Raw genomic sequence first — 16056 nt, 5'->3', positions numbered from 1 at the left:
TCTATAATACTGCCCCTATATACAAGAATATAACTACTATAATACTGCCCCCTATGTACAAGAATATAACTACTATAATACTGCCGCCTATGTACAGGAATATAACTACTATAATACTGCTCCTATGTACAAGAATATAACTACTATAATACTGCCCCTATGTACAAGAATATAACTACTATAATACTACTCCTATGTACAAGAATATAACTACTATAATTTTGCCCCTATGTACAAGAATATAACTACTATAATACTGCTCCTATGAACAAGAATATAACTACTATAATACTGCTCCTATATACAAGAATATAACTACTATAATACTGCTTCCTATGTACAAGAATATAACTACTATAATACTGCCCCTATGTACAAGAATATAACTACTACAATACTGCCCCTATGTACAAGAATATAACTACTATAATACTGCCCCCTTTGTACAAGAATATAACTACTATAATACTGCCCCTATGTCCAAGAATATAACTGCTATAATACTGCTCCTATGTACAAGAATATAACTACTATAATACTGCCCCTATGTGCAAGAATATAACTACTATAATACTACCACCTATGTACAAGAATATAACTACTATAATACTGCCCCCTATGTACAAGAATATAACTACTATAATACTGCCCCCTATGTACAAGAATATAACTACTATAATACTGCCCCCTATGTACAGGAATATAACTACTATAATACTGCTCCTATATACAAGAAAATAACTACTGTAATACTGCTCCTATGTACAAGACTATAACTACTATAATACTGCCCCCTATGTACAAGAACATAACAACTATAATACTGCTCCTATGTACAAGAATATAACTACCATAATACTGCCCCTATGTGCAAGAATATAACTACTATAATACTACCACCTATGTACAAGAATATAACTACTATAATACTGCCCCCTATGTACAAGAATATAACTACTATAATACTGCCTCCTATGTACAAGAATATAACTACTATAATACTGCCCCCTATGTACAGGAATATAACTACTATAATACTGCTCCTATGTACAAGAATATAACTACTATAATACTGCCCCTATGTACAAGAATATAACTACTATAATACTACTCCTATGTACAAGAATATAACTACTATAATACTGCCCCTATGTACAAGAATATAACTACTATAATACTGCTCCTATGAACAAGAATATAACTATTATAATACTGCTCCTATATACAAGAATATAACTACTATAATACTGCTCCTATGTGCAAGAATATAACCACTATAATACTGATCCTATGTACAAGAATATAACTACTATAATACTGCTCCTATGTACAAGAATAGAACTACTATAATACTGCTCTTATGTATAAGAATATAACTACTATAATACTGCCTCCTATGTACAAGAATATAAATACTATAATACTGCTCCCTATGTACAAGAATATGACTACTATAATACTGCCCCCTATGTACAAGAATATAACTACTATAATACTGCCCCCTATATACAAGAAAATAACTACTGTAATACTGCTCCTATGTACAAGTATATAACTACTATAATATTGCTCCTATGTACAAGAATAAAACTACTATAATACTGCTCCTATGTACAAGAACATAACTACTATAATACTGCCCCTATGTACAGGAATATAACTACTATAATACTGCCCCTATATACAAGAATATAACTACTATAATACTGCTCCTATGTACAAGAATATAACTACTATAATACTGCTCCTATGTACAAGAATATAACTACTATAATACTGCCGTGTACAAGACTATAACTACTATAATACTGCTCCTATGTACAAGAATATAACTACTATAATACTGCCCCTATGTACAAGAATATAACTACTATAATACTGCTCCTATGTACAAGAATATAACTACTATAACACTGCCTCTATATACAAGAATATAACTACTATAATACTGCTCCTATATACAAGAATATAACTACTATAATACTGCCCCTATGTACAAGAATATAGCTACTATAATACTGCTCCTATATGCAAGAATATAGCTACTATAATACTGCCCCTATGTACAATATAACTACTATAATACTGCCTCTATATACAAGAATATAACTACTATAATACTGCCCCTATATACAAGAATATAACTACTATAATACTGCCCCTATGTACAAGAATATAACTACTATAATACTGCCCCTATGTACAAGAATATAACTACTATAATACTGCTCCTATGTACAAGAATATAACTACTATAATACTGCTCCTATATACAAGAATATAACTACTATAATACTGCTCCTATGTACAAGAATATAACTACTATAATACTACCCCTATGTACAAGAATATAACTACTATAACACTGCCTCTATATACAAGAATATAACTACTATAACACTGCCTCTATATACAAGAATATAACTTCTATAATACTGCCCCTATATACAAGAATATAACTACTATAATACTGCCCCTATGTACAAGAATATAACTACTATAATACTGCCCCCTATGTACAAGAAAATAACTACTGTAATACTGCTCCTATGTACAAGACTATAACTACTATAATACTGCCCCTATGTACAAGAATATAACTACTATAATACTGCTCCTATGTACAAGAATATAACTACTATAATACTGCTCCTATGTACAAGAATATAATTACTATAATACTGCTCTTATGTACAAGAATATAACTACTATAACACTGCCTCTATATACAAGAATATAACTACTATAATACTGCTCCTATATACAAGAATATAACTACTATAATACTGCCCCTATGTACAAGAATATAGCTACTATAATACTGCTCCTATATACAAGAATATAGCTACTATAATACTGCTCCTATGTACAAGAATATAACTACTATAATACTGCTCCTATGTACAAGAATATAACTACTATAATACTGCTCCTATGTACAAGAATATAGCTACTATAATACTGCTCCTATATACAAGAATATAACTACTATAATACTGCTCCTATATACAAGAATATAACTACTATAATACTGCTCCTATGTACAAGAATATAGCTACTATAAGTCTGCTCCTATGTACAAGAATATAACTACTATAATACTGCTCCTATATACAAGAATATAACTACTGTAATACTGCTCTTATGTATAAGAATATAACTACTATAATACTGCCTCCTATGTACAAGAATATGACTACTATAATACTGCTCCTATATACAAGAATATAGCTACTATAATACTGCTCCTATGTACAAGAATATAACTACTATAATACTGCTCCTATATACAAGAATATAACTACTATAATACTGCTCTTATGTATAAGAATATAACTACTGCCTCCTATGTACAAGAATATGACTACTATAATACTGCCCCCTATGTACAAGAATATAACTACTATAATACTGCCCCCTATGTACAAGAAAATAACTACTATAATACTGCTCCTATGTACAAGAATATAACTACTATAATATTGCTCCTATGTACAAGAATATAACTACTATAATACTGCTCCTATGTACAAGAATATAACTACTATAACACTGCCTCTATATACAAGAATATAACTACTATAATACTGCCCCTATATACAAGAATATAACTACTATAATACTGCCCCTATGTACAAGAATATAACTATTATAACACTGCCTCTATATACAAGAATATAACTAATATAATACTGCCCCAATATACAAGAATATAACTACTATAATACTGCTCTTATGTACAAGAATATAACTACTATAACACTGCCTCTATATACAAGAATATAACTACTATAATACTGCCCCTATATACAAGAATATAACTACTATAATACTGCCCCTATGTACAAGAATATAACTACTATAATACTGCCCCTATGTACAAGAATATAACTACTATAATACTGCCCCTATGTACAAGAATATAGCTACTATAATACTGCTCCTATATACAAGAATATAGCTACTATAATACTGCTGCTATGTGCAAGAATATAACTACTATAATACTGCTCCTATGTACAAGAATATAACTGCTATATTACTGATCCTATGTACAAGAATATAAGTACTATAATACTGCTCCTATGTACAAGAATATAACTGCTCTAATACTGCCCCCTATATAAAAGAATATAACTTCTATAATACTGCCCCATGTACAAGAATATATCTACTATAATACTGCCCATATGTACAAGAATATAACTACTATAATACTGCCCCCTATATACAAGAAAATAACTACTGTAATACTGCTCCTATGTACAAGACTATAACTACTATAATACTGCCCCCTATGTACAAGAACATAACAACTATAATACTGCTCCTATGTACAAGAATATAACTACTATAATACTGCTCCTATGTACAAGAACATAACTACTATAATACTGACCCTATGTACAGGAATATAACTACTATAATACTGCCCCTTTATACAAGAATATAACTACTATAATACTGCTCCTATGTACAAGAATATAACTACTATAATACTGCTCCTATGTACAAGAATATAACTACTATAATACTGCCGTGTACAAGACTATAACTACTATAATACTTCTCCTATGTACAAGAATATAACTACTCTAATACTGCCCCTATGTACAAGAATATAACTACTATAATACTGCTCCTATGTACAAGAATATAACTACTATAACACTGCCTCTATATACAAGAATATAACTACTATAATACTGCTCCTATATACAAGAATATAACTACTATAATACTGCCCCTATGTACAAGAATATAGCTACTATAATACTGCTCCTATATGCAAGAATATAGCTACTATAATACTGCCCCTATGTACAATATAACTACTATAATACTGCCTCTATATACAAGAATATAACTACTATAATACTGCCCCTATATACAAGAATATAACTACTATAATACTGCCCCTATGTACAAGAATATAACTAGTATAACACTGCCTCTATATACAAGAATATAACTACTATAATACTGCCCCTATATACAAGAATATAACTACTATAATACTGCCCCTATGTACAAGAATATAACTACTATAATACTGCTCCTATATACAATAATATAACTACTATAATACTGCTCTTTTGTATAAGAATATAACTACTATAATACTGCCTCCTATGTACAAGAATATGACTACTATAATACTGCCCCCTATGTACAAGAATATAACTACTATAATACTGCCCCCTATGTACAGGAAAATAACTACTGTAATACTGCTCCTATGTACAAGACTATAACTACTATAATACTGCCCCTATGTACAAGAATATAACTACTATAATACTGCTCCTATGTACAAGAATATAACTACTATAATACTGCTCCTATGTACAAGAATATAACTACTATAATACTGCTCTTATGTACAAGAATATAACTACTATAACACTGCCTCTATATACAAGAATATAACTACTATAATACTGCTCCTATATACAAGAATATAACTACTATAATACTGCCCCTATGTACAAGAATATAACTACTATAACACTGCCTCTATATACAAGAATATAACTAATATAATACTGCCCCTATATACAAGAATATAACTACTATAATACTGCTCTTATGTACAAGAATATAACTACTATAACACTGCCTCTATATACAAGAATATAACTACTATAATACTGCCCCTATATACAAGAATATAACTACTATAATACTGCCCCTATGTACAAGAATATAACTACTATAATACTGCCCCTATGGACAAGAATATAGCTACTATAATACTGCTCCTATATACAAGAATATAGCTACTATAATACTGCTGCTATGTGCAAGAATATAACTACTATAATACTGCTCCTATGTACAAGAATATAACTGCTATAATACTGATCCTATGTACAAGAATATAAGTACTATAATACTGCTCCTATGTACAAGAATATAACTGCTCTAATACTGCCCCCTATATAAAAGAATATAACTTCTATAATACTGCCCCTATGTACAAGAATATATCTACTATAATACTGCCCATATGTACAAGAATATAACTACTATAATACTGCCCCCTATGTACAAGAATATAACTACTATAATACTGTCCCTATGTACAAGAATATAACTACTATAATACTGCCCCTATGCACAAGAATATAATTACTATAATATTGCTCCTATGTATAAGAATATAACTACTATAATACTTCTCCTATGTACAAGAATATAACTACTATAATACTGCTCCTATGTACAAGAATATAACTACTATAATACTGCCCCTATGTACAAGAATATAACTACTATAATACTGCCCCTATGTACAAGAATATAACTACTATAATACTGCCCCCTATGTATAAGAATATAACTACTATAATACTGCTCCTATGTACAAGAATATAACTACTATAATACTGCTCCTATGTACAAGAATATAACTACTATAATACTGCTCCCTATATACAAGAATGTAACTACTATAATGCTGCCCCTATGTACAAGAATATAACTACTATATTATTGCTCCTATGTACAAGAATATAACTACTATAATACTGCTCCTATGTACAAGAATATAACTACTATAATGCTGCTCCTATGTACAATAATAGAACTACTATAATACTGCTCCTATGTACAAGAATATAACTACTATAATACTGCCGCTATGTACAAGAATATAACTACTATAATACTGCCCCTATGTACAAGAATATAACTACTGTAATACTGCTCCTATCTACAATAATAGAACTACTGTAATACTGCTCCTATGTACAAGAATATAACTACTATAATACTGCCCCTATGTACAAGAATATAACTTCTATAATACTGCCCCTATGTACAAGAATATAACTACTATAATACTGCCCCTATGTACAAGAATATAACTACTATAATACTGCCCCTATGTACAAGAATATAACTACTATAATACTGCTCCTATGTACAAGAATATAACTACTATAATACTGCCCCTATGTACAAGAATATAACTACTATAACACTGCCTCTATATACAAGAATATAACTACTATAATACTGCCCCTATATACAAGAATATAACTACTATAATACTGCCCCTATGTACAAGAATATAACTACTATAATACTGCTCCTATGTACAAGAATATAACTACTATAATACTGCTCCTATATACAAGAATATAACTACTATAATACTGCTCTTATGTATAACAATATAACTACTATAATACTGCCTCCTATGTACAAGAATATGACTACTATAATACTGCCCCCTATGTACAAGAATATAACTACTATAATACTGCCCCCTATGTACAAGAAAATAACTACTGTAATACTGCTCCTATGTACAAGACTATAACTACTATAATACTGCCCCTATGTACAAGAATATAGCTACTATAATACTGCTCCTATGTACAAGAATATTACTACTATAATACTGCTCCTATGTACAAGAATATAACTACTATAATACTGCTCTTATGTACAAGAATATAACTACTATAACACTGCCTCTATATACAAGAATATAACTACTATAATACTGCTCCTATATACAAGAATATAACTACTATAATACTGCCCCTATGTACAAGAATATAGCTACTATAATACTGCTCCTATATACAAGAATATAGCTACTATAATACTGCTCCTATGTACAAGAATATAACTACTATAACACTGCCTCTATGTACAAGAATGTAACTACTTTAATGCTGCCCCTATGTACAAGAATATAACTACTATATTATTGCTCCTATGTACAAGAATATAACTACTATAATGCTGCTCCTATGTACAATAATAGAACTACTATAATACTGCTCCTATGTACAAGAATATAACTACTATAATACTGCCGCTATGTACAAGAATATAACTACTATAATACTGCCCCTATGTACAAGAATATAACTACTATAATGCTGCTCCTATGTACAATAATAGAACTACTATAATACTGCTCCTATGTACAAGAATATAACTACTATAATACTGCCGCTATGTACAAGAATATAACTACTATAATACTGCCCCTATGTACAAGAATATAACTACTATAATACTGCTCCTATGTACAATAATAGAACTACTGTAATACTGCTCCTATGTACAAGAATATAACTACTATAATACTCCCCCTATGTACAAGAATATAACTTCTATAATACTGCCCCTATGTACAAGAATATAACTACTATAATACTGCCCCTATGTACAAGAATATAACTACTATAATACTGCCCCTATGTACAAGAATATAACTACTATAATACTGCCCCTATGTATGAGAATATAACTACTATAATACTGCTCCCTATATACAAGAAAATAACTACTGTAATACTGCTCCTATGTACAAGACTATAACTACTATAATACTGCCCCCTATGTACAAGAACATAACAACTATAATACTGCTCCTATGTACAAGAATATAACTACTATAATACTGCTCCTATGTACAAGAACATAACTACTATAATACTGCCCCTATGTACAGGAATATAACTACTATAATACTGCCCCTATATACAAGAATATAACTACTATAATACTTGCCCTATGTACAAGAATATAACTACTATAATACTGCTCCTATGTACAAGAATATAACTACTATAATACTGCCGTGTACAAGACTATAACTACTATAATACTGCTCCTATGTACAAGAATATAACTACTATAATACTGCCCCTATGTACAAGAATATAACTACTATAATACTGCTCCTATGTACAAGAATATAACTACTATAATACTGCTCCTATGTACAAGAACATAACTACTATAATACTGCCCCTATGTACAGGAATATAACTACTATAATACTGCCCCTATATACAAGAATATAACTACTATAATACTGCTCCTATGTACAAGAATATAACTACTATAATACTGCCGTGTACAAGACTATAACTACTATAATACTGCTCCTATGTACAAGAATATAACTACTATAATACTGCTCCTATGTACAAGAATATAACTACTATAATACTGACGTGTACAAGACTATAACTACTATAATACTGCTCCTATGTACAAGAATATAACTACTATAACACTGCCTCTATATACAAGAATATAACTACTATAATACTGCTCCTATATACAAGAATATAACTACTATAATACTGCCCCTATGTACAAGAATATAGCTACTATAATACTGCTCCTATATGCAAGAATATAGCTACTATAATACTGCCCCTATGTACAATATAACTACTATAATACTGCCTCTATATACAAGAATATAACTACTAAAATACTCCCCCTATATACAAGAATATAACTACTATAATACTGCCCCTATGTACAAGAATATAACTACTATAATACTGCCCCTATGTACAAGAATATAACTACTATAATACTGCTCCTATGTACAAGAATATAACTACTATAATACTGCCCCTATGTACAAGAATATTACTACTATAACACTGCCTCTATATACAAGAATATAACTACTATAATACTGCCCCTATATACAAGAATATAACTACTATAATACTGCCCCTATGTACAAGAATATAACTACTATAATACTGCTCCTATGTACAAGAATATAACTACTATAATACTGCTCCTATGTACAAGAATATAACTACTATAATACTGCTCTTATGTACAAGAATATAACTACTATAACACTGCCTCTATATACAAGAATATAACTACTATAATTCTGCTCCTATATACAAGAATATAACTACTATAATACTGCCCCTATGTACAAGAATATAGCTACTATAATACTGCTCCTATATACAAGAATATAGCTACTATAATACTGCTCCTATGTACAAGAATATAACTACTATAACACTGCCTCTATGTACAAGAATATAACTACTATAATACTGCTTCTATATACAAGAATATAACTACTATAATACTGCCCCTATGTACAAGAATATAGCTACTATAATACTGCTCCTATATACAAGAATATAGCTACTATAATACTGCTCCTATGTACAAGAATATAACTACTATAATACTGCTCCTATATACAAGAATATAAGTACTGTAATACTGCTCTTATGTATAAGAATATAACTACTATAATACTGCCTCCTATGTACAAGAATATGACTACTATAATACTGCTCCTATATACAAGAATATAGCTACTATAATACTGCTCCTATGTACAAGAATATAACTACTATAATACTGCTCCTATATACAAGAATATAACTACTATAATACTGCTCTTATGTATAAGAATATAACTACTATAATACTGCCTCCTATGTACAAGAATATGACTACTATAATACTGCCCCCTATGTACAAGAATATAACTACTATAATACTGCCCCCTATGTACAAGAAAATAACTACTATAATACTGCTCCTATGTACAAGAATATAACTACTATAATACTGCTCCTATGTACAAGAATATAACTACTATAATACTGCTCCTATGTACAAGAATATAACTACTATAACACTGCCTCTATATACAAGAATATAACTACTATAAAACTGCCCCTATATACAAGAATATAACTACTATAATACTGCCCCTATGTACAAGAATATAACTACTATAACACTGCCTCTATATACAAGAATATAACTACTATAATACTGCTCTTATGTACAAGAATATAACTACTATAACACTGCTTCTATATACAAGAATATAACTACTATAATGCTGCCCCTATATACAAGAATATAACTACTATAATACTGCCCCTATGTACAAGAATATAACTACTATAATACTGCCCCTATGTACAAGAATATAACTACTATAATACTGCCCCTATGTACAAGAATATAGCTACTATAATACTGCTCCTATATACAAGAATATAGCTACTATAATACTGCTGCTATGTGCAAGAATATAACTACTATAATACTGCTCCTATGTACAAGAATATAACTGCTATAATACTGATCCTATGTACAAGAATATAAGTACTATAATACTGCTCCTATGTACAAGAATATAACTGCTCTAATACTGCCCCCTATATAAAAGAATATAACTTCTATAATACTGCCCCTATGTACAAGAATATATCTACTATAATACTGCCCATATGTACAAGAATATAACTACTATAATACTGTCCCTATGTACAAGAATATAACTACTATAATACTGCCCCTATGCACAAAAATATAATTACTATAATATTGCTCCTATGTATAAGAATATAACTACTATAATACTTCTCCTATGTACAAGAATATAACTACTATAATACTGCTCCTATGTACAAGAATATAACTACTATAATACTGCCCCTATGTACAAGAATATAACTACTATAATACTGCCCCTATGTACAAGAATATAATGGCTATAATACTGATCCTATGTACAAGAATATAACTACTATAATACTACCCCTATGTACAAGAATATAACTACTATAATACTGCCCCCTATGTAGAAGAATATAACTACTATAATACTGCTCCCTATATACAAGAATGTAACTACTATAATGCTGCCCCTATGTACAAGAATATAACTACTATAATACTGCCCCTATGTACAAGAATATAACTACTATAATACTGCTCCTATGTACAATAATAGAACTACTGTAATACTGCTCCTATGTACAAGAATATAACTACTATAATACTGCCCCTATGTACAAGAATATAACTACTACAATACTGCCCCTATGTACAAGAATATAACTACTATAATAGTGCTCCTATGTACAGGAATATAACTACTATAATACTGCACCTATGTACAAGAATATAACTACTATAATACTGCCCCTATGTACAAGACTATAATTACTATAATACTGCTCCTATGTACAAGAATATAACTACTATAATACTGTCCCTATATACAAGAATATAACTACTATAATACTGCTCCTATGTACAAGAATATAACTACTATAATACTGCTCCTATGTACAAGAATATAACTACTACAATACTGCTCCTATGTACAAGAATATAACTACTATAATACTGCCCCTATGTATAAGAATATAACTACTATAATACTGCTCCCTATGTACAAGAATATAACTACTATAATACTGCTCCTATGTACAAGAATATAACTACTATAATACTGCCCCTATGTACAAGAATATAACTACTATAATACTGCTCCCTATGTACAAGAATATAACTACTATAATACTGCTCCTATGTACAAGAATATAACTACTATAATACTGCTCCTATGTACAAGAATATAACTACTATAATACTGCCCCTATGTACAAGTATATAACTACTATAATACTGCCCCTATGTACAAGAATATAACTACTATAATACTGCCCCCTATGTACAAGAATATAACTACTATAATACTGCCCCTATGTACAAGAATATAACTACTATAATACTGCCCCTATGTACAAGAATATAACTACTATAATACTGCTCCTATGTACAAGAATATAACTGCTATAATACTGCCCCTATGTAGAAGAATATAACTGCTATAATACTGCCCCCTATGTACAAGAGTATAACTACTATAATACTGCTCCTATGTACAAGAATATAACTACTATAATACTGCTCCTATGTACAAGAGTATAACTACTATAATACTGCTCCTATGTACAAGAATATAACTACTATAATACTGCCCCCTATGTACAAGAATATAACTACTATAATACTGCTCCTATGCACAAGAATATAACTGCTATAATACTGCCCCTATGTATAAGAATATAACTACTATAATACTGCTCCCTATGTACAAGAATATAACTACTATAATACTGCTCCTATGTACAAGAATATAACTACTATAATACTGCCCCTATGTACAAGAATATAACTACTATAATACTGCTCCCTATGTACAAGAATATAACTACTATAATACTGCTCCTATGTACAAGAATATAACTACTATAATACTGCTCCTATGTACAAGAATATAACTACTATAATACTGCCCCTATGTACAAGTATATAACTACTATAATACTGCCCCTATGTACAAGAATATAACTACTATAATACTGCCCCCTATGTACAAGAATATAACTACTATAATACTGCCCCTATGTACAAGAATATAACTACTATAATACTGCCCCTATGTACAAGAATATAACTACTATAATACTGCTCCTATGTACAAGAATATAACTGCTATAATACTGCCCCTATGTACAAGAATATAACTGCTATAATACTGCCCCCTATGTACAAGAGTATAACTACTATAATACTGCTCCTATGTACAAGAATATAACTACTATAATACTGCTCCTATGTACAAGAGTATAACTACTATAATACTGCTCCTATGTACAAGAATATAACTACTATAATACTGCCCCCTATGTACAAGAATATAACTACTATAATACTGCTCCTATGCACAAGAATATAACTGCTATAATACTGCCCCTATGTACAAGAATATAACTACTATAATACTGCTCCTATGTACAAGAGTATAACTACTATAATACTGCTCCTATGTACAAGAATATAACTACTATAATACTGCCCCTATGTATAAGAATATAACTACTATAATACTGCTCCTATGTACAAGAATATAACTACTATAATACTGCTCCTATGTACAAGAGTATAACTACTATAATACTGCTCCTATGTACAAGAATATAACTACTATAATACTGCTCCTATGTACAAGAGTATAACTACTATAATACTGCTCCTATGTACAAGAATATAACTACTATAATACTGCCCCCTATGTACAAGAATATAACTACTATAATACTGCTCCTATGTACAAGAATATAACTGCTATAATACTGCCCCTATGTACAAGAATATAACTACTATAATACTGCTCCTATGTACAAGAGTATAACTACTATAATACTGCTCCTATGTACAAGAGTATAACTACTATAATACTGCTCCTATGTACAAGAGTATAACTACTATAATACTGCCCCCTATGTACAAGAATATAACTACTATAATACTGCTCCTATGTACAAGAATATAACTGCTATAATACTGCCCCTATGTACAAGAATATAACTACTATAATACTGCTCCTATGTACAAGAGTATAACTACTATAATACTGCTCCTATGTACAAGAGTATAACTACTATAATACTGCTCCTATGTACAAGAATATAACTACTATAATACTGCTCCTATGTACAAGAATATGACTGCTATAATACTGCTCCTATGTACAAGAATATAACTGCTATAATACTGCCCCTATGTACAAGAATATAACTACTATAATACTGCTCCTATGTACAAGAATATAACTACTATAATACTGCTCCTATGTACAAGAATATAACTACTATAATACTGCTCCCTATATACAGGAATATAACTACTATAATACTGCCCCTATGTACAAGAATATAACTACTATAATACTGCCCCTATATACAAGAATATAACTACTATAATACTGCCCCTATGTACAAGAATATAACTACTATAATACTGCCCCTATGTACAAGAATATAACTACTATAATACTGCTCCTATGTACAAGAATATAACTACTATAATACTGCCCCTATGTACAAGAATATAACTACTATAATACTGCTCCTATGTACAAGAATATAACTACTATAATACTGCCCCTATGTGCAGGAATATAACTACTATAATACTGCCCCTATGTACAAGAATATAACTACTATCATACTGCTCCTATGTACAAGAATATAACTACTATAATACTGCCCCCTATATACAAGAATATAACTACTATAATACTGCCCCTATGTACAAGAATATAACTACTATAATACTGCTCCTATGTACAAGAATATAACTACTATAATACTGCTCCTATGTACAAGAATATAACTACTATAATACTGCCCCCTATATACAAGAATATAACTACTATAATACTGCCCCTATGTACAAGAATATAACTACTATAATACTGCTCCTATGTACAAGAATATAACTGCTATAATACTGCCCCTATGTACAAGAATATAACTACTATAATACTGCTCCTATGTACAAGAGTATAACTACTATAATACTGCTCCTATGTACAAGAGTATAACTACTATAATACTGCTCCTATGTACAAGAATATAACTACTATAATACTGCTCCTATGTACAAGAATATAACTACTATAATACTGCTCCTATGTACAAGAATATAACTGCTATAATACTGCCCCTATGTACAAGAATATAACTACTATAATACTGCTCCTATGTACAAGAATATATCTACTATAATACTGCTCCTATGTACAAGAATATAACTACTATAATACTGCTCCCTATATACAGGAATATAACTACTATAATACTGCCCCTATGTACAAGAATATAACTACTATAATACTGCCCCTATATACAAGAATATAACTACTATAATACTGCCCCTATGTACAAGAATATAACTACTATAATACTGCCCCTATGTACAAGAATATAACTACTATAATACTGCTCCTATGTACAAGAATATAACTACTATAATACTGCCCCTATGTACAAGAATATAACTACTATAATACTGCTCCTATGTACAAGAATATAACTACTATAATACTGCCCCTATGTGCAGGAATATAACTACTATAATACTGCCCCTATGTACAAGAATATAACTACTATAATACTGCTCCTATGTACAAGAATATAACTACTATAATACTGCCCCCTATATACAAGAATATAACTACTATAATACTGCCCCTATGTACAAGAATATAACTACTATAATACTGCTCCTATGTACAAGAATATAACTACTATAATACTGCTCCTATGTACAAGAATATAACTACTATAATACTGCCCCCTATATACAAGAATATAACTACTATAATACTGCCCCTATGTACAAGAATATAACTACTATAATACTGCCCCCTATGTACAGGAATATAACTACTATAATACTGCTCCCTATGTACAAGAATACAACTACTATAATACTGCTCCTATATACAAGAATATAACTACTATAATACTGCCCCTATGTACAAGAATATAACTACTATAATACTGCTCCTATGTACAAGAATATAACTACTATAATACTGCTCCTATGTACAAGAATATAACTACTATAATACTGCCCCCTATATACAAGAAT

This window comes from Ranitomeya variabilis, chromosome 3 (assembly GCF_051348905.1).
Source record: "Ranitomeya variabilis isolate aRanVar5 chromosome 3, aRanVar5.hap1, whole genome shotgun sequence".
In the NCBI taxonomy this organism is placed as follows: domain Eukaryota; kingdom Metazoa; phylum Chordata; class Amphibia; order Anura; family Dendrobatidae; genus Ranitomeya; species Ranitomeya variabilis.
This window is presented reverse-complemented; position numbering follows the sequence as displayed.